Genomic DNA, 27,210 nt, shown 5'->3' with positions numbered 1-27,210 from the left:
AATGGAATTTGCCCCCCCCCCCCCTCCAAAGGGTTATTGGGGATCGGTTAGAAATGCCCTAAACAAGCTCGAGCCTGCTTTGTGCCGAGACAGAAAGATGTGCCAACTCCCAACGCTCATATACAATAGTGTACTGCAACCCGGCCATCCTATAAATTTCTTTAATGAGTATATGCTGTATTTATCGAACAATGTAAAATCAGCAACTCATTTTCTTTTTTGAGGAAAAGAGTGATACAAATCACTCAAATGGTACATTACAACAGTCATTTAGATTTTAAGAGAATCTCTGGCCGCTTCTGGGACACTAGCCAGTAGATATTGATCTCCCTCTGATTTTGCTATAACAGCCAAGTTGTTGTGAGCCACCTTATTATGATCCCTTCTGGCCGAGTAAATTGCCAAAAATCACCACAATTGTGTCTGACAATATCAGGAACCATCGTTTTCATTCTCGCAAAAAAAATGAACCACCGTTTTCATAAAAATTTGCTGAAAATATCAATTTTGAGTAATTGTTTGCTGAAAGCACTAAAAACAACAACGCTTGACCATGTTTTAGCACAAAAAAACTGACAATGAAACCAATCCATCAGGGCCACGTGGCATGGGATAACGGTTGGAGAGGCGGGGTTGCTGCCATATGGTCGCTCATAGAAAGAGAAAATAAAAATATCTGGATAAAGAATAAGATAAATTTGTTTTGTCGTTTTTAGGGTTAAATAAATTTCTTTTATCTAACGCACGTCACGCTGAGTACTCTCCACAAGTCTCGAGAAAAAAAAAGTTGTGGCAGGATTAGCTCATGGAAAAGAATACGGGAAAGACTAAATCTCTGGAAAAAGTCTATATATTTCCAATCAAGACCCAATCAGCGGTTGCAAAGAAACGCACGATCGCTCGCGCGCCGGCTCTACGCACTGAAGATCTACATGGAGACGCTGCCGGACGACGTGGTGGTGGAGATCCTGGTGCGCGTGACGGATGTGGCAGCCCCCTTCCGCTGCGCCGCGACGTGCAAGCGATGCGGCCTTCTCGTCGCCGAGCCGTCTTTCCTCTGCCGCCGCTGGCCGGAGGGCGTGAGCCGCCCGTCCTCCCTGCTCGGCTTCTTCTCCGTGCAACAACCCCGTGAAGAACCAACAGAAGGGAGCTCTACGGCTACGCCCATCTCGCCCTACACCCCGGCGCCATGGTCCCTCCCCCCTCGGACAGGGCAACCGCTTCCCCAATTTTCCTGGTCCTCGCGGCACCCAGGCAGGGCTGCTCACCTCGCGCCGCGGCCTTCTTGTTGGGCGCAGGGTCCGACTGGACGAACCCGGCAATGGACACATGAAGACCATGATCCTGGAATTGTGCGATCCAATCGCCGGTAAAAGCCACCGGCTGCCTGCGTTGAAGAGCAATAGACATTTCCGAATAGAAGGATGTGCCCTTCTAACCGGTGCGGATTGTTGCCCGGCCAAAAGGCGAGAGGCGCCAGCGGCGTTCCACTCGTCCTTTTTCAAAGTGCTAATCATCGCCGCCGATCGAGATGAGCCACGGCACAGTCTCCACGTTTTCACTTCGACCGAGTCGGGCTCGAGCTGGAGCACGCCTAGGGAGTGCTTGGACACTTTGGAATTGGAGCACGGCACACGTCTGGTGTCTCAGAAGACGAGCGCTATTGTGTGCCAAGGCGTCGCACATTGGCTCTTCAAGAATACGTCCAACTTGTACGCACTCAGCGTGTGCGGTAAGACCACGGAGATGTCCTTAACAAGGCTCCCAGTCAAACCGGACCAAACTCCGCCCATTCTTGGAGTCACTGATGACGGGGCGCCATCGTTGCTTCGCTTGGACGGGCAATGCACCATGCTAGAGATCTGGACACGCCGGAGTGACAACATGAGTGGAGTTAGCAACACAGACCGTTGGCATCGCACCAAGATGATCGAGTTACAGCCACCCGAGTGGGGCAAGATGGACCAGCTGCAGTGCCTGTGCGCGGGTGAAACGAGCGGCATACTGCTCATCAAGGACAATCAAGAAGACATGTACATCGTAGATCTCCAAACAGGGGCAATGGAGGCGGTCACAAACTGGTTTCGCGGCATTGTCATGATGGCTATCCCTTTTGAGATGGACTGGCCAGCCTTCTTCACGCGCCACTTGGCAAACACTAGGGTCAAGCGAAGCAATCCGAGAGGAGCTCTATCGAAAATTGGAGGAGTTCTATCAAAAATTGCTGACCTTTTGGGGGACCAATAGCTGTGTCACTTATCATTGGGCTATGAGCTCTGCTATGAGCTGGGCCTAGTAAGATCTACATGAATCTAAGTTCTGCCTCGAAGATTTCACAAACTTGCAAGTTAATGAAGTAACCTACACATTGGATACGGCATTGAGCAGCGTCAAGGCAAGAAACAAATGTTGCAAGGATTGTCGTGCTTCATCAGATGAAGAGCATAAAACAGTCATGTGCAGATTAATTTTTTCTTGTGATCCAGAATAATGTTGCCTCTGTGTTTTATTGTCAGTTTTAACTTTAACCTCTGCTTGTTAAGACTTAGCTGTGCTAGCTGAACCTTTGATATTCTGTTGAACAAAGAGTATTGAGTGCTGAATAGTATGCCTGTGAAAAATATTTATGGCTGTGAAGAATGTTTTGTTCAACAGAGGCAACGTTTACGATGCTCATCCATATCGAGAAGACTTCTCTTTTACCGTTAAATCACTCTTGTTTTTCTTCTTGGTCTTCCACCGTTATGCAGGAGACATGTCCCATCAAATAAATCCAGAATATTTTATATGTGAGAAATTTAACAAAACTCGATATAAATTAACTGGAAGTTGATTTTCGCACCAAAGCACAAATGGCAAAACTATAAAACATATGGATTGTACCACCGTCAGTTTGGGACACTTTGGTCTTTTTATATTTCATGATGAACATTACAAAAAGAACAGAAATACTCCCTCTATAAACATATGTAAGACATTTTTTATATTTGTTTACAGAGGGAGTACCAAGTATTCTTAACTGGAAGACGAAATGAAAAAATAAACCCTTGGATGCTCGGTTTTTCATATAGTGAGGAATAATTCGGTGGCAAACAGTAATATATATCAGGAAACAAAGAACTTTAACCATTTACATACTAACTAGCAAAAATATCCATGCGTTGCAACGGGAAGAAAACATATTATATACTTCTCGCACAATAAGCATGTTTCACAAAACACACCCTCCCCATACCACCTCCACTTGTGCTTTGTCCACATGCCTCTTGGTTTTGAAACCCTAGCTCGAATCCTCCCATAGTTGTGCACACGATACGTACAAAACTATCACACAAGCAAGCAGGCAGACTGCTTGATTGATGTGCACGTAGACTATGTATACGGCTGCTCTGGCTAGCTAGCTTTGCTATGGATCGAAACGATCTTTGACGGAGCGACTTTCTCATAACTTCAGATTGGGTCTCTCGGTGGAACCTAAGGATTCGATGGAAACTGTTTTTGCAGTGCGTGACTTGCATAGCAATTGGTATCTAGAGCCTCGATGATCTACGATCTACGATGGGGACAACGACAAATAGTCGGTCAACTCCAAATCCGGCAACAACGGTTCCAAGGCGAACAAGAACGGCGACAAGGTGAAGAAGGGTGGCAAGTCAGCGACTAGTGGTGGCGGAATGGGCGGCGCCAACATACTCAACATCCCCATCCAGTACCCGATGCTCACCGACGCCAACTACGACGTTGTCAATTGTTTTTGTGTTTGGCGCTTGTATGAATTTCATTGAAATTGCGTACGTAAAGAACGTTGTCTTTTCTCTCGTGCTAAACTGTGCCTCCAACAAAAACCATTGCAAAAGAAAAACGACTGTGGCACAACTAACATCCGCAACCCAGCCACCAATTTACATCCACGAGAAAAGTAGACCCAACAAGTGAGGCAAAGCGCGCGGCAGCTTCCAGTCCAATTGAAAATCAGTCAAATGAATGAAAATAAACACTTTTCCGATAGTCGGGCCGGGCCAAGGCTAGCTTTGCCTGTAACCCAGCCCCGTCCAGACATGGGTTTAGAACCAAGAGCGTGATGAAACTTGCAGCCCGGCCCAATAGCAGCACTGTATCGTGGTAGCCCTTTTCAGTTTTCAAGGGAACAAAGGACTCGATCGTGGTAGCCTGCTCACGTAAAAATCCTACCCCGACACCAACATGAGACGATATGTACCACTATATATGGACATCGATTATATTGTGAAAATAAGGACATCCCCAAGGCAGCGCTCTGATTTCGTATCATGATTTCTAGAGAAGAATGGCCAATTCTCGGTCAGGAGTGCTTACAGACTTGCCACATATGATCATAACATAGCGTTTTTGGGGGGAGCTTCCTGTTCTTCACCAAATGGAGCGAGATCAATTTGGAATGCTGTGTGGAAACCGTCGGTACCCCCAGAAAACAAAAATAATGGCTTGGAAGGTAGTTGCAGGCGCCTTGCCAACAGCTCAATGTAAAAAGTTCAGACATATTTCCAAGTGTTCGACCTGTCCTTTATGTGGTGTGGAAGAGGAGGGATCCTTTCATGCGTTAGTTACATGCACTAACGCGCGCCTGATTTGGTTGAATATGAGAGCTAGGTGGCCTCTCCCCTCTGAATGAAATTCTCATTGACAATGGCAAGGATTGGCTATTGCATGTGCTGGTTAACTGTACGGATGAGGTCCGGGATATGGTGACTATGGTAGTCTGGCGAATTTGGCAACTGCGGACAAATCAATCACATGGCAAGGAAATCCCACCAACGGATGTCACGGTGGAGTTCCTCGACAGCTACTACAGGTCCATCAAACTTACAGGCCAGTTTAGCACGGACGAAATAATCAAGGGCAAGATGTCAGTGTCTGTCGAGTGCTCAGTTTCTTTCGACAAAGTGAAGCCCCCGACCATGCCATGGCCAGCACCCCAGCCCGGCTACGTTGCCCTGTCCGTCGATGGGTCCTTCCTGGGCTCTGATGGGTCAGCTGTTGTTGGCATGATTCTTCGCCACGAGAAAGGCAAGATCATTTCTTCAGCGTACCGATATATCTTTCATTGCAACGATTCGCTGGAAGCGGAAATACACGCCCTCATGCAGGGCATGGCGTTCGCTATACAGAATACCTCACTTCCGGTGGTCGTTCAGTCAGATTCCGCTGAAGCACTCTCAATCTTGTCTAACAATGGCCTGGTGAAGTCAGCTCATGGGCAGTTGGTGCTTGAGATTAAGGAGCTGATGAGTAGTAGGGAGTTTTTACTACAGAAAATTCACCGTAGTCAGAATTGTGTCGCAGATTGTTTGGCCACTTACAGCCGATCAGAGAGAACCACAGCTGTGTGGTTACAGTCGGCTCCACCTTGTATTAAGGACTTGTGACCTCTTGATTGTGACACTATTACTTTGCAATAAAAACTCTCTTACCCCGCAAAAAAAAATCAGTCAAATGAATGAAAATAAACACTTTCTGATAGTCGGGCCGGGCCAAGGCTAGCTTTACCTGTAACCCAGCCCCGTCCGGACAATGCATGGGTTTAGAACGAAGAGCGTGATGGAACTTGCAACCCGGCCCAATAGCGGCACTGTATCGTGGTTGCCTGCATGCGTTTTCAGTTTCCAAGAGAACAAAGGACTCGATCGTGGTAGCCTGCTCACGTAAGAATCCTACCCCGACACCAATACGAGACGATATATACCACTATATACACACCGGTAGACGCACGATCGCTCCCGTCGCTTCCCCAAACATCTGCTCCCGATCCAACTACAAACACACCTAGCCGGCGGGGAATCGTCGATCGAGTTCGCTATTAGGTACTTGACGGCGTCGATTGACATGGACATCGCCCACGAATTCCAATTGCTGCTACGACAATCACAAGCAGTACAAGACTTTATACTCCCGGCCGAAGTACAAGACCTGCTGCGACAACTACAACAAGAAGAAGGTGACTTTCTACCTGACCCCGACGCCATAATTCGCGAGATTGTCCGCCTCGGCTATACCTATATTACCGAGGCGAACATGGACGACATCACCCCACATGTCAGCGCCGCGGGTGCTCCAGACCCAGCGTTGGCGGTGGCGGTGGCGGAGGCGCTCAAGACTGTGGACACGCCAGCCGACGGGCACGACTGTCCGATTTGCATGAAGGAACACGACTCGGCGGCGTGGAAGGAGACGCCGTGCGGGCACCGGTTCCACGGGCGATGCGTGAAAAGGTGGCTGCAAGCCAAGGGGAGCTGCCCCATGTGCCGGCGCCAGGTGGTGACCATGGCCCCCCACCGCCCCTAGCACCGCTGTATTCTCAGATTTAGAGCTGGATGTCAACATGGACGTCATGAATTAGTTGCCTCTCTAGGGAAATTATCCCCGAGTTCCATATTGTAACAGTTAAGAAAAATATCCTCATACCTCTAATGTTGCAGGCTGGCCAAAGAATGCATGAAATAACCTTTTACATGTGGACGCATCTAGCAAGCGGCAGGGCGCTCGCTAGCGCTCCACAGCGGCTGTCATTTTTAGCAAGTTTATGTCCCCATCAAACAAAAAAGGAAAGATTCTTTCTCATTGTAAAAAAGGTAGAAGGGGCATGCAACATGTTTTATTACGGATTAGAAAGCAACCAGGTGCGAATACATTAATTTAGAGTTCCTTCTCATTTTAAAAGCCATAACTTTTGAACCAAACATCGAAATTAAGATCCGCGTTCACCGTGGAACCCTTATGACGTGCTCTTCGAAACTAGATCCCGCATGGATATGTTTTGATGAATTTTTTTTGTGCAATTTAGTACCTCATTTTGTGCAAATGCCTAGTAGTGGATGTGCAACTAGCTGACCGTGGATGTGCAACTTTCTGCCTACCCCGTGGATGTGCAATTTTCACTGATGTCACCTCCACCCCCTCAAACTACCCCTTCCAGTGAGATGAGCAATTTCGTCTGTTGCTCGGGCCAACTGCCTAGTAATTGACGTGCAACTTTCCGCTTGCCCGTGGATGTGCTTTCACTATTTACTGCATCCGCCAACTTTCTAGTAGTGGTTGTGCAACTTCGGATACTGCCATGGCCAACTGTCTAACAGTGATTTGCAACTTTCTCCTATACCCCCATGGATGTGTAGTTTCCCTGCTAGCACACGGTCCAAACCACCCCTGCTAGTGAGATTTGCAACTTTCACACTCTGTCTATATGTAACTTTTCACAACCCTGATGAATGTCAATTTTTTGCCATTCAACTGTCCTTGCTTGTGAGATGTGCAACTTCGTATGTTGCCCTGGCCAACTACCTAGCAGACACTAGTAGAAAAACACCTAATAGTCCCGGTTCGTGAGGGCCTTTAGTCCCGGTTCATGAACCGGGACTAATGGGCCGTTACTAATACCTCCACCCATTAGTCCCGGTTCAAACTAGAACCGGGACTAATGTGCCTCCACGTGGCTCTGTGTGCCGAGCCCAGTCAGGGGGCCTTTGGTCCCGGTTGGTGACCAAAAGTCCATGTTTTTTTTTGAAAATTGGCTGCTTTAGGGGTTTTGGGGGTTATTTTTAGGTTGTTATATTAGCTAGCTAATAGAGAGAAGTGTTCTCTCTTATATCTTCGTCCTTTGTTTACCAACGTTGCTGCTATATATGTTCATTTTACCCGCTGATATAATAACTCATGCATGCTCGCATACATCAGCATATATAATAACAAGTACTCGTCCTACTAATCATGCATCATCATACAACTTCTAGTCGTTATTAATAAGAATTCATACGATCATCATCCTCATAGTCATCGCACCCAACCCTACATAATTGTTCTTAACACATGATCATCAGTATCAGGTAGGACCTAAACACCCTTAAGGTAAAATAGCATAAAACAATATAGACCCTGACTCTCCATTATGAAGAATGGTGATCATCCTGTCTCCAATTTTTGCCCTTCGCTGAATGTTGCTTCCAAGAAGCTCCTTACGACTGTCCATATATTTTTTTCCATTCTTTGATTCTCATGTCTCCACTTATTTTAGAAACCCGGGTTGGACAGTTGAGATTCGTAGGACGACCTGGTTGTATGTTCAAAACATGAAGGCTACCGTGTGTATACATCAGATGAGGCACACAATCATTCGGGATTATCTGTTGAAAAACATAGTAATAACTTCATAGTTAGCAATGATATGATGTACTAATTTTAGAAGTGTGCAAAAAGATGCACGGAATGTTGTAATAGTACAAAAATCTTACCAGGGTATCTCCATGGTAGTTACCGTAGTTCAACACGTGCACTAGTGGCACGTATTGACCATAATGTTGAGGAGTTCGATTGTAGACATTGTAATTCTCAAGATCAGTACAAAATGCGACCAGATGATTTTTCTCCTGATAAGTTAGTTCGGAGCCTTCGGTGTAGTAGGTTCTGTCTACCATCTTCCGCACATTCTTTGAAGAATGAAAATAAGCTGTCAATGGAGAATAAGTTGTCAACTATTTTGAAATAAACAATATAAATTACTTAATAACTATGTTAATGCTCACATGGGGGAAGAATTGGAGGTGTATCCACAAGGACGAAAATCGTAGGTCTCTCTTGCTCGATTGTAGAATCACCAAGATCCATGGTAACAAGCATACCCTCATCAAAACCATACATCTTGCAAAGTGCTTCCCAATTTTTGCAACCAAAATGGGTTACACTCTGAGCATTGTACAGCTTTACTTGAAAATCCACACCATGATGGGTACTTAGGATAATTTTTTTGGTTTCGAAACTTTCATGGTCTTCAAAACCCATCCTCTCCAAGACATAGCGTCTTGCAAAGCATGGGATAAGCTAGTCGAATTGGAAAAGATGAAAAATATTGTCATGATTAAAATAGTTGAAGTCATGAGTAATTACGAAAAAAACTATTATCGTCGGTTGCGTACCGTATGAACATCGAAGGTCTCCTCGAGCTTAATGCTGAAGCGACGATCTTCGTCCAGCACAATGAACCTGTCGCAGATACCTCGGTCGTCGTGGCACCAGTCGCACTCCCCGGGCGGTTTTCGTCGTTCGATGAGTACGACATTTCCGGCCTACGTTCATAATTCAAATATTAAACTAGATCATTATTATTAATCACGGGTTGACTATCGATGATCGATGTACGTAGCTCCTCCTTTCATTCCGGAATGCATTATTATATCAAATTGTCTAGCACACGGAAATGAAGGAGAACTTATTCAATATGAGCATTCAATAAGCAAAACCAAATCATAAAATAAGCAAAACCAAATCATAAAATAAAGTATAGTATTCAAATTAGCATGCATTCAATAATTATAAGCAAAAGTACATCATCTCTTAATTGGTGTCCGTACATCGTCGAATATTATCACTAATACAACTAGAACCGTAGCGCCCGACGGGTATCGACGCGGGCGGTGGACACCCAAAGATAAGGAACCATCACAGGATCATAGCTCCAGTGAGATCCCTGAAGAACCTGCCAGGTATTGTCGAATCTGCCCTCCAATGCAACCATGTAGCGACGGACGTGCTCGTCCTCCTCGCTGACACGGTGACGTACCACCTCCGCGGTGTCCGGATGCCTCACCACCGTCACTGGCCCACGCGACCGCCACCAAACAAGGATCGGGTCAACAACGGGCTGCCTCCTCACCAACCTACGTCCCCCGGAAGGTAGCACCTCCCAATACCAGCCCGGCGGAGCCCAGTCCCGAACATGGCCCTGATCAAGCAGGCCTCCACCGCCGAGTCGACGACGACGAGGATGCGGGATAGGCATCGCCGACGTCGATGTGGCAACTACTTTTATATATAGTTAAATAAAAGTAGTTTTATTAATTAAATCAACTATCTACTTCAACTACTAAGCACTTACTATAAATAAATAAGTACTCCCTCCGTCCGAAAAATACTCGTCATCAAAATGGACAAAAAGGGATGTATCTAGAATTAAAATACATCTATATACATCCCCTTTTATTCATTTTGATGACAAGTATTTCCGGACGGAGGGAGTACTACTTACTAAAAACAAACTACTTCTATATATAGTAAAATAAATTAGTTTATTAAATCAACTAGCTAGTTCAACTATATATAAACTACTTCTTATTTCTTTTCTTTTTCTAAATACTACACATCTAATCTAACAAAAAAATCTAATCTAACAAAAAAAATCTATGAACTACACATCAAAATTACTACACATCTAATCTAACAAAAAAATCTAATTAATCTAACAAAAAAAACTAACATAATATAAACAAATTAATTACTACACATCAAATCTAACAAAAAAATCTATGAACTACATATCTAAATTACTACACACATCTAATCTAACAAAAAAATTCTAATTAATCTAACAAAAAAATCTAACATAATATAAACAAATTAATTATTACACATCTAATCTAACAAAAAAATCTAATCTAACAAAAAAATCTATGAACTACATATCTAAATTACTACACACATCTAATCTAACAAAAAAAATTTAATTAATCTAACAAAAAAATCTAACATCATATAAACAAATTAATTACTACACATCTAATCTAACCAAAAAAATCTAATCTAACAACAAAATCTAACAACAAAACTACAACATAATATATCTAGATTACTACACACATCTAACCTAACAAGGAGTGGAGCGGGGCGGCGACGGCGACGGCGAAGGCGACGGCGACGGCGAGGTGCGGAGCGGGGTGGCGACAGCGACGGTGACGACGAGGTGCGGAGCGAGGCGGCGACGGCGTCGAGGCGGCGCGACGTCGATCCGGGCGCGGCGCGGGTGGGCTGGGCGGGGCGCGCGGGCGGCGACGGCGCGGGGCAGGGCTGGGCGGGGCGCGCGGGCGGCGACGGCGCGGTGCGGGGCTGGGCGGCGCGGCGCGGGCGGCGTGGCGGGGCGGGGCGGCGACGGCGAGGTGGCGGCAGGGAGACGCGCGGCGACGGGAGTGAAGCAGGAGAGATCAAAAACTGTAAAGTCCTGTATATATAGCAAGAGCATCGGTCCCGGTTGGTGGCTCCAACCGGGACTAATGCCCTCTTTCGTCCCGGTTGGTGCCACCAACCGGGACCAAAGGCCTCTTTTCAGCAGCCCAAAGGGCGAGAAATGGAGACCTTTGGTCCCGGTTGGCGGCTCCAACCGGGAATAAAGGGGGGGCATTGGTACCGGTTGGTGCCACGAACCGGTACTAATGCACCCCTTTAGTTTCGGTTGGTGCCACCAACCGGGTCTAAAGGCCATGTGCTGCCCGCGTCGCGGCACGAAAGTTTAGTCCCACCTCGCTAGCTGAGGGAGCTCGAGAGTGGTTTATAAGCCCCAGTCCCGCTGCCCTCTCGAGCTCCTCTCAAATGCAGGCTTACGGGTCTAAACGCACCATATGTGCATGTGGGCCGATTGGGCCTATTGCGGGCCTGAATCCTGGCCCATTGTTAGGTTTCTAGTCGTATTCAGGCTGTGGTAGCCCTTTAGGTGGCACTTTTTTTATTTTATTTTGATTCTTCCTGCAGTTGTTTTTTTAGTCCCACCTCGCCAAGCGAGAGGCACTCGCAGCTGTTTATAAGCCCTGAGTGCAGAGACGATGACGAAGAGGCCCAATGCTCCTGCACGTTGGTTAGCTTCAAGCCTTGAGGAATACGGTAGACTGCACAGAGCTATGTGCAGTGCAGTTGACACTATTCCGAAATGCTTGAAGCAAATTAACAAGCATTGCGCCTCTTTTTTATTTTTAATGACTTATTACAACTGAGAAATAAAAATAAAACAAATAAATATAGCTGAAAAGAGAAAAAACTATATAGAAAACTACTCAGAAATGAATTGAAGCAAAAAATAGTTGTGATTAACTATACTAAAAAAGGAGCATAGATGCTTATTTTTAATGACTTATTACAACTCAGAAATAAAAAGAAGAAAAAATAGTTGTGATTAACTTTACTAAAATATGAGCATAGATGCTTATTTTAATGACTTATTACAATTCAAAAATAAATAAAAGAAAAAATAAAAAGAAAATAAATAAATATAGCTGAAAAGAAGAAAAAAACTATATAGAAAACTACTCAGAAATGAATTGAAGCAAAAAATAGTTGTGATTAACTGTACTAAAAAAGGAGCATAGATGCTTATTTTTAATGACTTATTACAACTCAGAAATAAAAAGAAGAAAAAATAGTTGTGATTAACTTTACTAAAATATGAGCATATATGCTTATTTTTAATGACTTATTACAATTCAAAAATAAATAGAAGAAAAAATAAAAAGAAAACAAATAAATATAGCTGAAAAGAAAAGAAAAACTATATAGAAAACTACTCAGAAATGAATTGAAGCAAAAAATAGTTGTGATTAACTGTAGTAAAAATGAGCATAGATGCTTATTTTTAATGACTTATTACAACTCAGAAATAAAAAGAAGAAAAAATAGTTATGATTAACTTTACTAAAATATGAGCATAGATGCTTATTTTTAATGACTTATTACAATTCAAAAATAAATAGAAGAAAAAATAGTTATGATTAACTTTACTAAAAAATGAGCATAGATGCTTATTTTTAATGACTTATTACAACTCAGAAAAAAAATATAGCAGAAAAGAAAAAAAACTATATAAAAAGCTACTCAGAAATGAGCATAGATGCGCTTATAGAGGAAATTCAAATTAAATTCATAACAAATTTCAAGAGAAATTCGTATGAATTTAGCCTAAATTCCCTATATAAGGGCATCTATTTTTATTTTCAGAGGAGCTCAATAAGGCAGAGAGGGAGGGGCTTATAAACCGGTCTGATTCCCCTTCGGTTGGCGAGGTGGGACTAAACTGTGGCCGCAACGAGGACCAACCCTTTAGTCCCGGTTGGTGGAATGGACCAGGACTAATGGTCGTCCTTTGGTCCCGGTTCAGGCCACCAACCGGGACCAATGGTGGTGGGCCAGGAGCGAGGGCCATTGGTCCCGGTTCGTCCCACCAACCGGGACCAATAGGTCCAGAGAACCGGGACCAATGGCCGACGTGGCCCGGCCGGCCCCTGGGGCTCACGAACCGAGTCCAATGCCCCCATTGGTCCCAGTTCTGGATTGAACCGGGACTAATGGGCTGGACCAGCCTGGACCATTGGCCCCTTTTCTACTAGTGAGAGTATGTGCAACTCTGTTTGTTACCCCCGCCAATTGAAAATACATATCCACAAATAGGAAGGGGAAGGAGTTGCACATTGACTAATAGGCAGTTGGCTTGAATAATAGACTAAGTTGCACAAATCGCTTGCAGGGGAGGTGGGAGTAGGGTGCACCAACAGTGAAAAACTACGCATCCACGAGTAGGGAGGAGGGTTGCACAATGACTACTTGATAGTTGGTCGGGATAGTAGACTAGTTGCACCTCAAAGTTGTCATGGTTGCTACATTGCAACCTCATGAAAGTTGAATCATGCAGATCCAAAAAATGGTTTTGGAAAAAGTTGCACGATGTAGTATTAAAGTTGCACAATACAGTACTAAAGTTGCACAATATAGCATGAAAGTTGGCATCGAAAAAAATTCGCTGAAACATACCCATGCGGGATCTAGTTTCAAAGATCTCGTCACGAGGAATCCAATGGTGAAGACAGATCTGAATTTTGATGCGTGGTTTAAAAGATATGAGTTTTTTAAAACTGAAAATCCGAAATAAATACAGGTTGATCTGTTTTTTCATTCACATGTAGAAGAAGTCTGATCGCATTTAATGACATCAATCACATGCACTAAGAGACAAAACATGCCCATGCATGCATTCAATAAGTGAGGGAGCCAGCGTGATATGCGGACAAGAGCCGGCCGCTCGATTCGTCTAAATAGTGCGTAAGCACTTTTTAGATTTCAAGTTTACATGTATCAGAGAAAAGAAGGCCCTGTATTGCTTTTGCTTAGTTCATTTGCCTTAAGGAAGTGAATCCAAAATTTTGTAAAATCCACATCATATTCCTCGTCTAACGCAGAATTTCGAACTGAAACTATTGTGAATGCAATAATGCAAGGCTTTGAAAATTGTGAACTATAATCATGATCTGCAAAGATAACTACCATATACATAATCGCAAACCCGTGTGTTCAGTCCTACAGCCATGATCTTCAGAGGAAGCCAGTTAAGGCAATGGCAAGGAAAACCTGCATTTCAGTTCTAGAAGGATATGCAACAACAATGATATGAGTTGTAGTTCTGGAAGGAAACTACCATCTTGGAGAATTATTCAGTACTTGCTTTCAAGGATAATATTTAATTGAATTTCAGTGAAGAATATGTCTCCAAAGATTCAATCAACAATCCCAAACAGAATGAATTCTCTGTTTAGGTCATAAGCAGATCCACATAACAGATTAGATAATCCAAACAAGCCACTAGAACTACTCAACAGTGCAAACACATTGTAGATCCATGGTACCAAAGCGAAGAAAACAAATCCACCCGAAGGAGCTGACTAGGGCCACACCAATATGCCCATGCATGAAGTTGCGTTCATGGAAAGGTCGGATAAAACAGCACAACCGGCGAGCAAGTTGGCTGCAGATGAGTACGTCCACCTACCGCTATGCAGAAGGGTCGAAGAGAGCAGCGGCGATGCCGCCACGGCCAGCGGCGGTCGCGCGCGAGACCTAGATCGCCTCTTGTTTCACGAGACTTGTTTTGGCTTGGGGGCTAAGAGCATCTATAGTCGGCCGCCTCAACACCCCCCCTCATACGCACGGGCGGGCACCCCGGTCAGAAAAAATCGACCCAGACGGGCGCCTCTGTTAGAGTTGTGTCGAATATTATTGTACAAGGTAGGTTACAGTTGGACTTGAAGTCGTACAGTGTGTAGACAGGATATGATGTAGTGTCCTAGAAGGACTCTTGTATCCTAGACCTCATATAATACGGGGGTAGACACACGCGATGAAACTTATGCCAACATAATAGCACACGCCACACGCATGTAGGGGGAGCCGGCGGCGTGTGGCGGCGCCCAGGTGGTTGGTGTGCGGTATTGTAACGGTACCACTGGGAGGAGCGCCCGTAGTTAGGCCCCAGAGATGTAGTTGTTGGAAATATGAGCAATTTACCGAATGATTATTAACAGAAATAAGTATAAAATATGACTAGTATAGCAGTGAGAAAACAAGTCGTGCGATTTGACAAAGTGAAGGTAAATAATATCCGCATATATGAGCTAGAAAGGATCATCTCTCGAGCAGACAGTAGATCAAGATGCATATATGAGGTAGATCCTAACATGTGTAGGGTAAACACTAGAAGAAAGTGTTGGGGAACGTAGCAGAAATTCAAAATTTTTCCTACGAATCACCAAGATCTATCTATGGAGAGACCAGCAACGAGTAGAAGGAGAGTGCATCTACATACCCTTGTAGATCGCTAAGCGGAAGCGTTCAAGTGAACGGGGTTGATGGAGTCGTACTCGTCGTGATTCAGATCACCGATGACCAAGTGCCGAACGGACGGCACCTCCGCGTTCAACACACGTACAGCCCGGTGACGTCTCCCACGCCTTGATCCAGCAAGGAGAGAGGGAGAGGTTGAGGAAGACTCCATCCAACAGCAGCACAACGGCGTGGTGGTGGTGGAGGAGCGTGGCAATCCCGCAGGGCTTCGCCAAGCACTATGGGAGAGGAGGAGGAGGGAGAGGCAGGGCTGCACCAACGAGAGATCAAATCGCATGTTATGGGCAGCCATATGCCTCACTATTTATAGGGGGAGAGGGGGCTGCGCCCCCCTCTAGGGTTTCCCACCCCCAAGGGGTGCGGCCAGCCCTAGATGGCAAAGGGGGCGGCGGCCAGGAGGGGGAGAGAGGGGAGGCGCCCACTAGGTGGGCCTTAAGGCCCATCTGGACTAGGGTTTGCCCCCTCCCACTCTCCCTTGCGCCTTGGCCACTTGTGGGGGGCGCACCAGCCCACCTAGGGGCTGGTCCCCTCCCACACATGGCCCACGCAGCCTTCTAGGGCAGGTGGCCCCACTTGGTGGACCCCCGGGACCCTCCCGGTGGTCCCGGTACAATACCGATATCGCCCGAAACTTTTCCGGTGACCAAAACAGGACTTCCCATATATAAATCTTTACCTCCGGACCATTCCGGAACTCCTCGTGACGTCCGGGATCTCATCCGGGACTCCGAACAACATTCGGTAACCACATACAAGCTTCCTTTATAACCCTAGCGTCATCGAACCTTAAGTGTGTAGACCCTACGGGTTCGGGAGACATGCAGACATGACCGAGACGTTCTCCGGTCAATAACCAACAGCGGGATCTGGATACCCATGTTGGCTCCCACATGTTCCACGATGATCTCATCGGATGAACCACGATGTCAAGGACTCAATTGATCCCGTATACAATTCCCTTTGTCTAGCGGTATTTTACTTGCCCGAGATTCGATCGTCGGTATACCAATACCTTGTTCAATCTCGTTACCGGCAAGTCACTTTACTCGTTCCGTAACACATCATCCCGTGATCAACTCCTTGGTCACATTGCGCATATGATGATGTCCTACCGAGTGGGCCCAGAGATACCTCTCCGTTTACACGGAGTGACAAATCCCAGTCTCGATCCGCATAAAACAATAGACACTTTCGGAGATACCCGTAGTGCACCTTTATAGTCACCCAGTTACGTTGTGACGTTTGATACACCCAAAGCACTCCTACGGTATCCAGGAGTTACACGATCTCATGGTCAAAGGAAGAGATACTTGACATTGGCAAAGCTCTAGCAAATGAACTACACGATCTTTTGTGCTAGTCTTAGGATTGGGTCTTGTCCATCACATCATTCTCCTAATGATGTGATCCCGTTATCAACGACATCCAATGTCCATAGCCAGGAAACCATGACTATCTGTTGATCACAACGAGCTAGTCAACTAGAGGCTCACTAGGGACATATTGTGGTCTATGTATTCACACGTGTATTATGATTTCCGGATAATACAGTTATAGCATGAATAAAAGACAATTATCATGAACAAGGAAATATAATAATAATACTTTTATTATTGCCTCTAGGGCATATTTCCAACAGTCTCCCACTTGCACTAGAGTCAATAATCTAGTTCACATCGCCATGTGATTAACACTCACAGGTCACATCGCCATGTGACTAATACCCAAGAGTTTACTAGAGTCAGTAGTCTAGTTCACATCACTATGTGATTAACACTCAATGAGTTTTATGTTTGATCATGTTGCTTGTGAGAGAGGTTTTAGTCAACGGGTCTGAACCTTTCAGATCCGTGTGTGCTTTACAAATCTCTATGTCATCTCCTAGATGCAGCTACCACGCTCTATTTGGAGCTATTCCAAATAACTGTTCTATTTGGAGCTATTCTAAATTGTTGCTCCATTATATGTATCCGGTATCTCTACTCAGAGCTATCCGGATAGGTGTCAAGCTTGCATCGTCGTAACTTTTACGACGAACTCTTTTACCACCTCCATAATCGAGAAAATTCCTTAGTCCACTAGTTACTAAGGATAACTTTGACCGCTGTCTGTGATCCATTCTTGGATCACTCTTGTACCCCTTGACTGACTCATGGCAAGGCACACTTCAGGTGCGGTACTCAGCATGGCATACTGTAGAGCCTATGTCTTAAGCATAGGGGACGACCTTCGTCCTTTCTCTCTATTCTGCCGTGGTCGAGCTTTAAGTCTCAACTTCGTACCTTACAACTCAGGCAAGAACTCCTTCTTTGACTGGTCCATCTTGAACACCTTCAAGATTATATCAAGGTATGTGCTCATTTGAAAGTATTATTAAGCATTTTGATCTATCCTTATAGATCTTGATGCTCAATGTTCAAGTAGCTTAATCCAGGTTTTCTATTGAAAAACACTTTCAAAATAACCCTATATGCTTTCCAGAAATTCTACGTCATTTCTGATCAACAATATGTCAACAACATATACTCATCAGAAATTCTATAGTGCTCCCACTCACTTCTTTGGAAATACAAGTTTCTCATAAACTTTGTACAAACCCAAAATCTTTGATCATCATCAAAGCATACATTCCAACTCCGAGATGCTCACTCCAGTCCTTAGAAGGATCGCTGGAGCTAGCATACCTTTTAGCATCCTTAGGATCGACAAAAACTTTCTGATTGTATTACATACAACCTTTCCTCACGAAAACTGGTAAGGAAACTCGTTTTGATATCCATCTGCCAGATTTCATAAATACAGCTAATGCTAACATGAATCCGACGGACTTCAAGCATCGCTACGGATGAGAAAAATCTGATCGTAGTCAACTCCTTGAACTTGTGAAAAACTTTTCGCCACAAGTCGAGCTTCATGGACGGTGACATTACCATCCACGTCCGTCTTCTTCTTAAAGATCCATTTATCTTAATGGCTTGCCGATCATCGGGCAAGTCCACCAAAGTCCATGGATCCGTTCTCGGATTTTATGGCCTCGAGCCATTTATCGGAATCCGGGCCCACCATCGCTTCTCCATAGCTCGTAGGTTCATTGTTGTCTAGCAACATGACCTTCAAGACAGGATTACATACCACTCTGAAGTAGTACGCATCCTTGTCATTCCACGAGGTTTGGTAGTGACTTGATCCGAAGTTTCATGATCAATATCATAAGCTTCCACTTCAATTGGTGTAGGTGCCACAGGAACAACTTCCTGTGCCCTGCCACACACTAGTTGAAGAGACGGTTCAATAACCTCATCAAGTCTCCACCATCCTCCCACTCAACTCTTTCGAGAGAAACCTTTCCTCGAGAAAGGACCCGATTCTAGAAACAATTCATATTGCTTTCGGATCTGAATTAGGAGGTATACCCAACTGTTTTGGGTGTCCTATGAAGATGCATTTTATCCGCTTTGGGTTCGAGCTTATCAATCTGAAACTTTTTCACATGAGCATCGTAGCCCCAAACTTTTAAGAAACGACAACTTAGGTTTCTCTAAACCATAATTCATACAGTGTCATCTCAACGGAATTATGTGGTGCCCTATTTAAAGTGAATGTGGTTGTCTCTAATGCCTAACCCATGAGCGATAGTGGTAATTCGATAAGAGACATCATGGTACGCACCATATCCAATAGGGTGCAACTATGATGTTCGGACACACCATCACACTATGGTGTTCCAGGCGGTATTAATTGTGAAACAATTTCCACAATGTCTTAATTGTGTGCCAAAACTTGTAACTCAGATATTCATCTCTATGATCATATCATAGACATTTTATCCTCTTGTCACAATGATCTTCTACTTCACTCTGAAATTATTTGAACCATTCAATAATTCAGACATGTGTTTCATCAAGTAAATATTCTCAACATCTATTCGAATCATCTGTGAAGTAAGAACATAACGATATTCACTGCATGCCTCAGCACTTATTGGACTGCACACATCATAATGTGTTACTTCCAACAAGTTGCTATCTTGTTCCATCTTATTGAAACCGAGGCTTTTCAGTCATCTTGCCTATCTGGTATGATTTGCATATCTCAAGTGATTCAAAATCAAGTGAGTCCGAACGGTCCATTTGCATGGAGTTTCTTCATGCATATACACCAATAGACATGGTTCGCATGTCTCAAACTTTTCAAAAACGAGTGAGTCCAAAGATCCATCAACATGGAGCTTCTTCATGCGTTTTGTACCAATATGACTTACATAGCAGTGCCACAAGTAAGTGGTACTATCATTACTATCTTATATCTTTTGGCATGAAAATGTGTATCCCTACGATCAAGATTCAATAAACCATTCCTTTAGGTGTAAGACCATTGAAGGTATTATTCAAATAAATAGAGTAACCATTATTCTCCTTAAATGAATAACCGTATTGCGATAGACACAATCCAATCATGTCTATGCTCAACGCAAGCACCAAATGATAATTACTCAGGTTTAATACTAAACTTGATGGTAGAGGGAGCGTGCGATGTTTGATCACATCAAACTTGGAAACACTTCCAACACATATCGTCAGCTCACCTTTAGCTAGTCTCCGTTTATTCCGTAGCCTTTTATTTTGAGTTACTAACACTTAGCAACCGAACCGGTATCTAATACCCTGGTGCTACTAGGAGTACTAGTAAAGTACACATTAACATAATGTATATCCAATATACTTCTATCGACCTTGCCAGCCTTCTCATCTACCAAGTATCTAGGGTAATCCTGCTCCAGTGGTTGTTCCCCTTATTACAGAAGCACTTAGTCTCGGGTTTGGGTTCAACCTCGGGTTTCTTCACTAGAGCAGCAGCTGAATTGCCGTTTCATGAAGTATCCCTTTGTTCCCTTGCCCTTCCTGAAACTAGTGGTTTCACCAACCATCAACAATTGATGCTCCTTCTTGATTTCTACTTTCGCGGTGTCATACATCGCGAATATCTCAAGGATCATCATATATGTCCCTGATATATCATAGTTCATCACGAAGCTCTAGCAGCTTGGTGGTAATGACTTCGGAGAACCATCACTATTTCATCTGGAAGATCAACTCCCACTTGATTCAAGTGATTGTTGTACTCAGACAATCTGAGCACAAGCTCAACAATTGAGCTTCTCTCCTTAGTTTGCTGGTTAAGAAGATCGTCGGAGGTCTTATACCTCTTGACGTGGGCACGAGCCTGAAATCCCAATTTCAGCCCTCGAAACATCTCATATGTTCCGCGACGTTTCGAAAACGTCTTTGGTGCCTCTACTTAAACCATTTAACTGAACTATCACGTAGTTATCAAAACGTGTATGTTCGATGTTCGAAACATCCACAAACGACGTTTGGGGTTCAGCACACTGAGCAGTGCATTAAGTACATAAGCTTTCTACTGATCGCATAATCGCTACTGTCAACTTTCAACTATATTTTCTCTAGGAACATAACTAAAACAGTAGAACTATAGCGTGAACTATGACATAATTTGCAAAAGGTCTTTTGACTATGTTCAGGATAATTAAGTTCATCTTATGAACTCCCACTCAGATAGACATCCCTCTAGTCATCTAAGTGATTACATGATCCGAGTCAACTAGCCCGTGTCCGATCATCACGTGAGACGGACTAGTTAACGTCGGTGAACATCTTCATGTTGATCGTATCTACCATACGACTCATGCTCGACCTTTCGGTCTCCGTGTTCCGAGGCCATGTCTGCACATGCTAGGCTCGTCAAGTTAACCCTAAGTGTTTTCGCTGTGTAAAACTGTCTTACACCCGTTGTATGTGAACGTAAGAATCTATCACACCCGATCATCACGTGGTGCTTCGAAACGACGAACTGTAGCAACGGTGCACAGTTAGGGGAGAACACTTCTTGAAATTTTAATGAGGGATCATCTTATTTACTACCGTCGTTCTAAGCAAACAAGATGCATAAACATGATAAACATCACATGCAATCAAATAGTGACATGATATGGCCAATATCATTTTGCTCCTTTTGATCTTCATCTTCGGGGCTCCATGATCATCATCGTCACCGGCATGACACCATGATCTCCATCATCATGATCTCCATCATCGTGTCTTCATGAAGTTGTCACGCCAACGACTACTTCTACTTCTATGGCTAACGCGTTTAGCAATAAAGTAAAGTAAGTTACATGGCGTTCTTCAATGACACGCAGGTCATACAAAAATAAAGACAACTCCTATGGCTCCTGCCGGTTGTCATACTCATCGACATGCAAGTCGTGAATCCTATTACAAGAACATGATCAATCTCATACATCACATATATCATTCATCACATCCTTTTGGCCATATCACATCACATAGCATACCCTGCAAAAACAAGTTAGACGTCCTCTAATTGTTGTTTGCATGTTTTACGTGGCTGCTATGGGTTCTAGCAAGAACGTTTCTTACCTACGCAAAACCACAACGTGATATGCCAATTTCTATTTACCCTTCATAAGGACCCTTTTCATCGAATCCGTTCCGACTAAAGTGGGAGAGACTGGCACCCGCTAGCCACCTTATGCACCAAGTGCATGTCAATCGGTGGAACCTGTCTCACGTAAGAGTACGTGTAAGGTCGGTCCGGGCCGCTTCATCCCACAATACCGTCGAAACAAGATTGGACTAGTAACGGTAAGCATATTGAACAACATCAACGCCCACAACTACTTTGTGTTCTACTCGTGCAAAGAATCTACGCAATAGACCTAGCTCATGATGCCACTGTTGGGGAACGTAGCAGAAATTCAAAATTTTTCCTACGAATCACCAAGATCTATCTATGGAGAGACCAGCAACGAGTAGAAGGAGAGTGCATCTACATACCCTTGTAGATCGCTAAGCGGAAGCGTTCAAGTGAACGGGGTTGATGGAGTCGTACTCGTCGTGATTCAGATCACCGATGACCAAGTGCCGAACGGACGGCACCTCCGCGTTCAACACACGTACAGCCCGGTGACGTCTCCCACGCCTTGATCCAGCAAGGAGAGAGGGAGAGGTTGAGGAAGACTCCATCCAACAGCAGCACAACGGCGTGGTGGTGGTGGAGGAGCGTGGCAATCCCGCAGGGCTTCGCCAAGCACTATGGGAGAGGAGGAGGAGGGAGAGGCAGGGCTGCACCAACGAGAGATCAAATCGCATGTTATGGGCAGCCCTATGCCTCACTATTTATAGGGGGAGAGGGGGCTGCGCCCCCCTCTAGGGTTTCCCACCCCCAAGGGGTGCGGCCAGCCCTAGATGGCAAAGGGGGCGGCGGCCAGGAGGGGGAGAGAGGGGAGGCGCCCACTAGGTGGGCCTTAAGGCCCATCTGGACTAGGGTTTGCCCCCTCCCACTCTCCCTTGCGCCTTGGCCACTTGTGGGGGGCGCACCAGCCCACCTAGGGGCTGGTCCCCTCCCACACATGGCCCACGCAGCCTTCTGGGGCAGGTGGCCCCACTTGGTGGACCCCCGGGACCCTCCCGGTGGTCCCGGTACAATACCGATATCGCCCGAAACTTTTCCGGTGACCAAAACAGGACTTCCCATATATAAATCTTTACCTCCGGACCATTCCGGAACTCCTCGTGACGTCCGGGATCTCATCCGGGACTCCGAACAACATTCGGTAACCACATACAAGCTTCCTTTATAACCCTAGCGTCATCGAACCTTAAGTGTGTAGACCCTACGGGTTCGGGAGACATGCAGACATGACCGAGACGTTCTCCGGTCAATAACCAACAGCGGGATCTGGATACCCATGTTGGCTCCCACATGTTCCACGATGATCTCATCGGATGAACCACGATGTCAAGGACTCAATCGATCCCGTATACAATTCCCTTTGTCTAGCGGTATTTTACTTGCCCGAGATTCGATCGTCGGTATACCAATACCTTGTTCAATCTCGTTACCGGCAAGTCACTTTACTCGTTCCGTAACACATCATCCCGTGATCAACTCCTTGGTCACATTGCGCATATGATGATGTCCTACCGAGTGGGCCCAGAGATACCTCTCCGTTTACACGGAGTGACAAATCCCAGTCTCGATCCGCATAAAACAATAGACACTTTCGGAGATACCCGTAGTGCACCTTTATAGTCACCCAGTTACGTTGTGACGTTTGATACACCCAAAGCACTCCTACGGTATCCAGGAGTTACACGATCTCATGGTCAAAGGAAGAGATACTTGACATTGGCAAAGCTCTAGCAAATGAACTACACGATCTTTTGTGCTAGTCTTAGGATTGGGTCTTGTCCATCACATCATTCTCCTAATGATGTGATCCCGTTATCAACGACATCCAATGTCCATAGCCAGGAAACCATGACTATCTGTTGATCACAACGAGCTAGTCAACTAGAGGCTCACTAGGGACATATCGTGGTCTATGTATTCACACGTGTATTATGATTTCCGGATAATACAGTTATAGCATGAATAAAAGACAATTATCATGAACAAGGAAATATAATAATAATACTTTTATTATTGCCTCTAGGGCATATTTCCAACAGAAAGAACTGTGGCAGGACCTCTAACAGGAAAAACAAGAACACGTACTGGACAGCAGCCAGAGCAGAGGCACTGGACTTGGGGTCGGTGTCCTCCATGTCGTCGAGGAGGTTGTCGACGTCGGGGAAGTAGTCGTCAGAGTCCGGGGCGTCCGTGACGAAGAAGTCATTCCCCAAAAACCTTATCACCCTTCTCTCATATAGGACTCAAAGAGGTGCGATTTCGGAGGCCTACTGTCCTGACTCATGGTGCACTCCGCAAGCCGAAATGAGGAAGACAGCAGCAGCGCAGAGATTGGAACCGGTGGCGAGAGGAAGGAGAAGTTCTGGTGCGTCTCTCTAAGAGGAGCGATCTCCCTTTTATAGGCGCAAGTGAAGGAGGCGAGAGTCGGCTCGGCTCATTCCCGCAACCCGCGGCGCGGCGCGTCGTGACGAGGCGTGGCATGGCGAGGCAGGCGGCGGAGGAGGAGCGCGCGTGGATGTCCCTCTTGTTCTCATGCTCATACAAGTGGGGAAAGAACCTCCCTTATAAGGAGGTCCAACTCCCACTCAAGTAGCAATGTGGGACTAAACTTTAGTAGTATCCCTTGTCTTGCACAAATGGGCTAAGTGGGCCTATAGGATTTATTTAGGAATTTCTGAAATAGTTACTGGGCTGTCCCAAAATAGAATAAATTCCAGCAATCCCCCACCAGATCCTAGAGGCACACAATATTTGCCTTTTGTTCCAAAACAATGTTTTATATACCGGTACTACAGTGGAGACTGTTAAGTTGAACTTCCATCTAGAACTCTATGCTACACTAGTAAGCAATTGGACAGTGGACTGGGCCTTGAAATGCAAGTTTTCTGTGAATCTAGCTTCACATAAAGCTTTGACCGATACGTGGCTACCGTGGGTCTTCCCCGCGGGTGGAGCTTATGCGTCATACTCCGAGACCTTTCATGAGTTTACTAGAGAGAACCGTACTCTCATAGATTGCGACGTTTAACAATCAGACTCATATAGGTGCGTTCTTCAAAAGATGTTCTGTAGGACAACATCTCTGCTTCAAAGAGCCACTTAGAACACATTAAGATATACATCAACCTACCATGTAGATTAAGAGAGTATTGCATCTTCTTGGAGTGGTATTTTTAACAGTAAGGATACTCTCCTCCCAGTTGACCAACAGCTTGTCTCTAATTCACGGGATCTCCGGTCACAAAGAATAGGTTACCACTGTGAACAACTCATATTATGGGTATCATACCCATCTCCCTTGATGCATTATCTATCACATTACGTGATAGACCCTTAGTAAAAGGATGTGCCAGATTTTTAGACGTTTGGATATAATCCAATGCAGTAACTCCGGAGTTTTTCATTTTTCTGACAGACTTTAACCTTCTCTGAACGTGTTTTGATGACTTCATGTTATCCTTTGAGCTGCTCACTTTAGTGATCACGGTTTGATTGTCACAGTTCATAAGGATACCTGGTACAGGTTTCTCAACTACCGGCAAGTCATTCAAGAGCCGACGAAGCCAATCTGCTTCGACCGTAGCTATATCTAGTGTTGTGAGTTCTGCTTCCATTGTTGGCCTCGTTAAGATGGTCTGCTTGCAAGACTTCCAAGAAACAGCGCCACCTCCATGAGTGAATACATATCCGCTCGTGGCCTTTATCTCATCAGCATCTGAGATCCAGTTTGAGTCACTATACCCTTCAAGCACCTTTGGGTGCCCGGTGTAGTGAATTCCATAATTTGCAGTGCCTTTCAAATAACGCAAAACTCTCTCTAGAGCTTTCCAGTGCACATCTCCTGGTTTTGAGACAAACCGACTCAGTTTGCTAACAGCAAAAGAGATGTCAGGTCTTGTAGCACTGGCTAAGTACATAAGCGAGCCAATAATTTGAGAATACTTCAATTGATCTCTAGCAATTCTTCGATTCTTTCGAAGCAGCACGCTAGCATCATATGGTGTTGGAGAGGGCTTGCAGTCACTATAGCCAAAGCGACTCAAGATCTTTTCCACATAGTGAGATTGAAGCAATGTAATCCCACCATCATCAACTCTCAACAACTTGATGTTCAGAATGACACCAGCCACTCCTAAATTCTTCATCTCAAAACAGCGAGATAGGAAATCCTTGACCTCCTTAATAACATTTAGATTTGTTCCGAAAATTAGTATGTCATCAACATACAAGCAACGCATAACTCCCTCACCCCCACCATGGCGATAGTACACATATTTGTCAGCTTCGTTCACAACAAAGCCTGCAGCTGTTAAAGTTCTTTCAAACTTCTCATGCCACTGCTTCGGTGCTTGCATGAGTCCATACGAAGACTTCAGCAACTTGCACACTTTCCCTTCCTGACCATCTATTACAAATCCATCTGTTTGTTCCATATAAATTTCCTCATCCAACTCTCCATTTAGGAAAGCAGTCTTAACATCCATTTGATGAATGAGAAGACCATGTGAGGCAGCTAGTGAAAGTAGAACTCGAATAGTGGTCAGTCGAGCCACAGGTGAGTAAGTATCAAAGAAATCTTCACCTTCCTTTTGGGTATAACCCTTAGCCACGAGCCGAGCCTTGTACTTTTCAATAGTACCATCAGGCCTAAGCTTCTTCTTGAATACCCATTTGCATCCTATAGGTTTGCACCCATAAGGACGATCAGTTATCTCCCAAGTTTCATTCGCCAAGATGGAATCCATCTCGCTACGAACTGCTTCCTTCCAGTAGTCAGCATTTTCAGATGCATAGGCCTCTAAAATAGAACTGGGAGTGTCATCTATGAGATACACAAGAAAATCATCACCAAAAGACTTTGTAGTCCTCTGTCTCTTGCTCCTAGTAGGTGAAGGAAATATGCCCTAGAGGCAATAATAAAGTTATTATTTATTTCCTCATATCATGATAAATGTTTATTATTCATGCTAGAATTGTATTAACCCGAAACATGATACATGTGTGAATACATAGACAAACATATAGTCACTAGTATGCCTCTACTTGACTAGCTCATTAATCAAAGATGGTTATGTTTCCTAACCATAGACATGTGTTGTCATTTGATTAATGGGATCACATCATTAGAAGAATGATGTGATTGACATGACCCATCCCGTTAGCTTAGCACTTGATCGTTTAGTATTCTGCTATTGCTTTCTTCATGACTTATACATGTTCCTGCAACTATGAGAAATA

The 27,210-nt window shown here is 44.7% G+C and overlaps 1 pseudogene; it reads left to right on the top strand.

Moving 5' to 3' along the window:
* Positions 1–932: 932 nt before the first annotated feature.
* LOC123080465 (uncharacterized) lies at positions 933–2,247 on the top strand (annotated as a pseudogene).
* Positions 2,248–27,210: the final 24,963 nt, after the last annotated feature.

This window comes from Triticum aestivum, chromosome 1B (genome assembly GCF_018294505.1).
Source record: "Triticum aestivum cultivar Chinese Spring chromosome 1B, IWGSC CS RefSeq v2.1, whole genome shotgun sequence".
In the NCBI taxonomy this organism is placed as follows: domain Eukaryota; kingdom Viridiplantae; phylum Streptophyta; class Magnoliopsida; order Poales; family Poaceae; genus Triticum; species Triticum aestivum.
The sequence above is the reverse complement of the archived record's forward strand: the minus strand, read 5'-3'. Positions and strand labels throughout refer to the sequence as shown.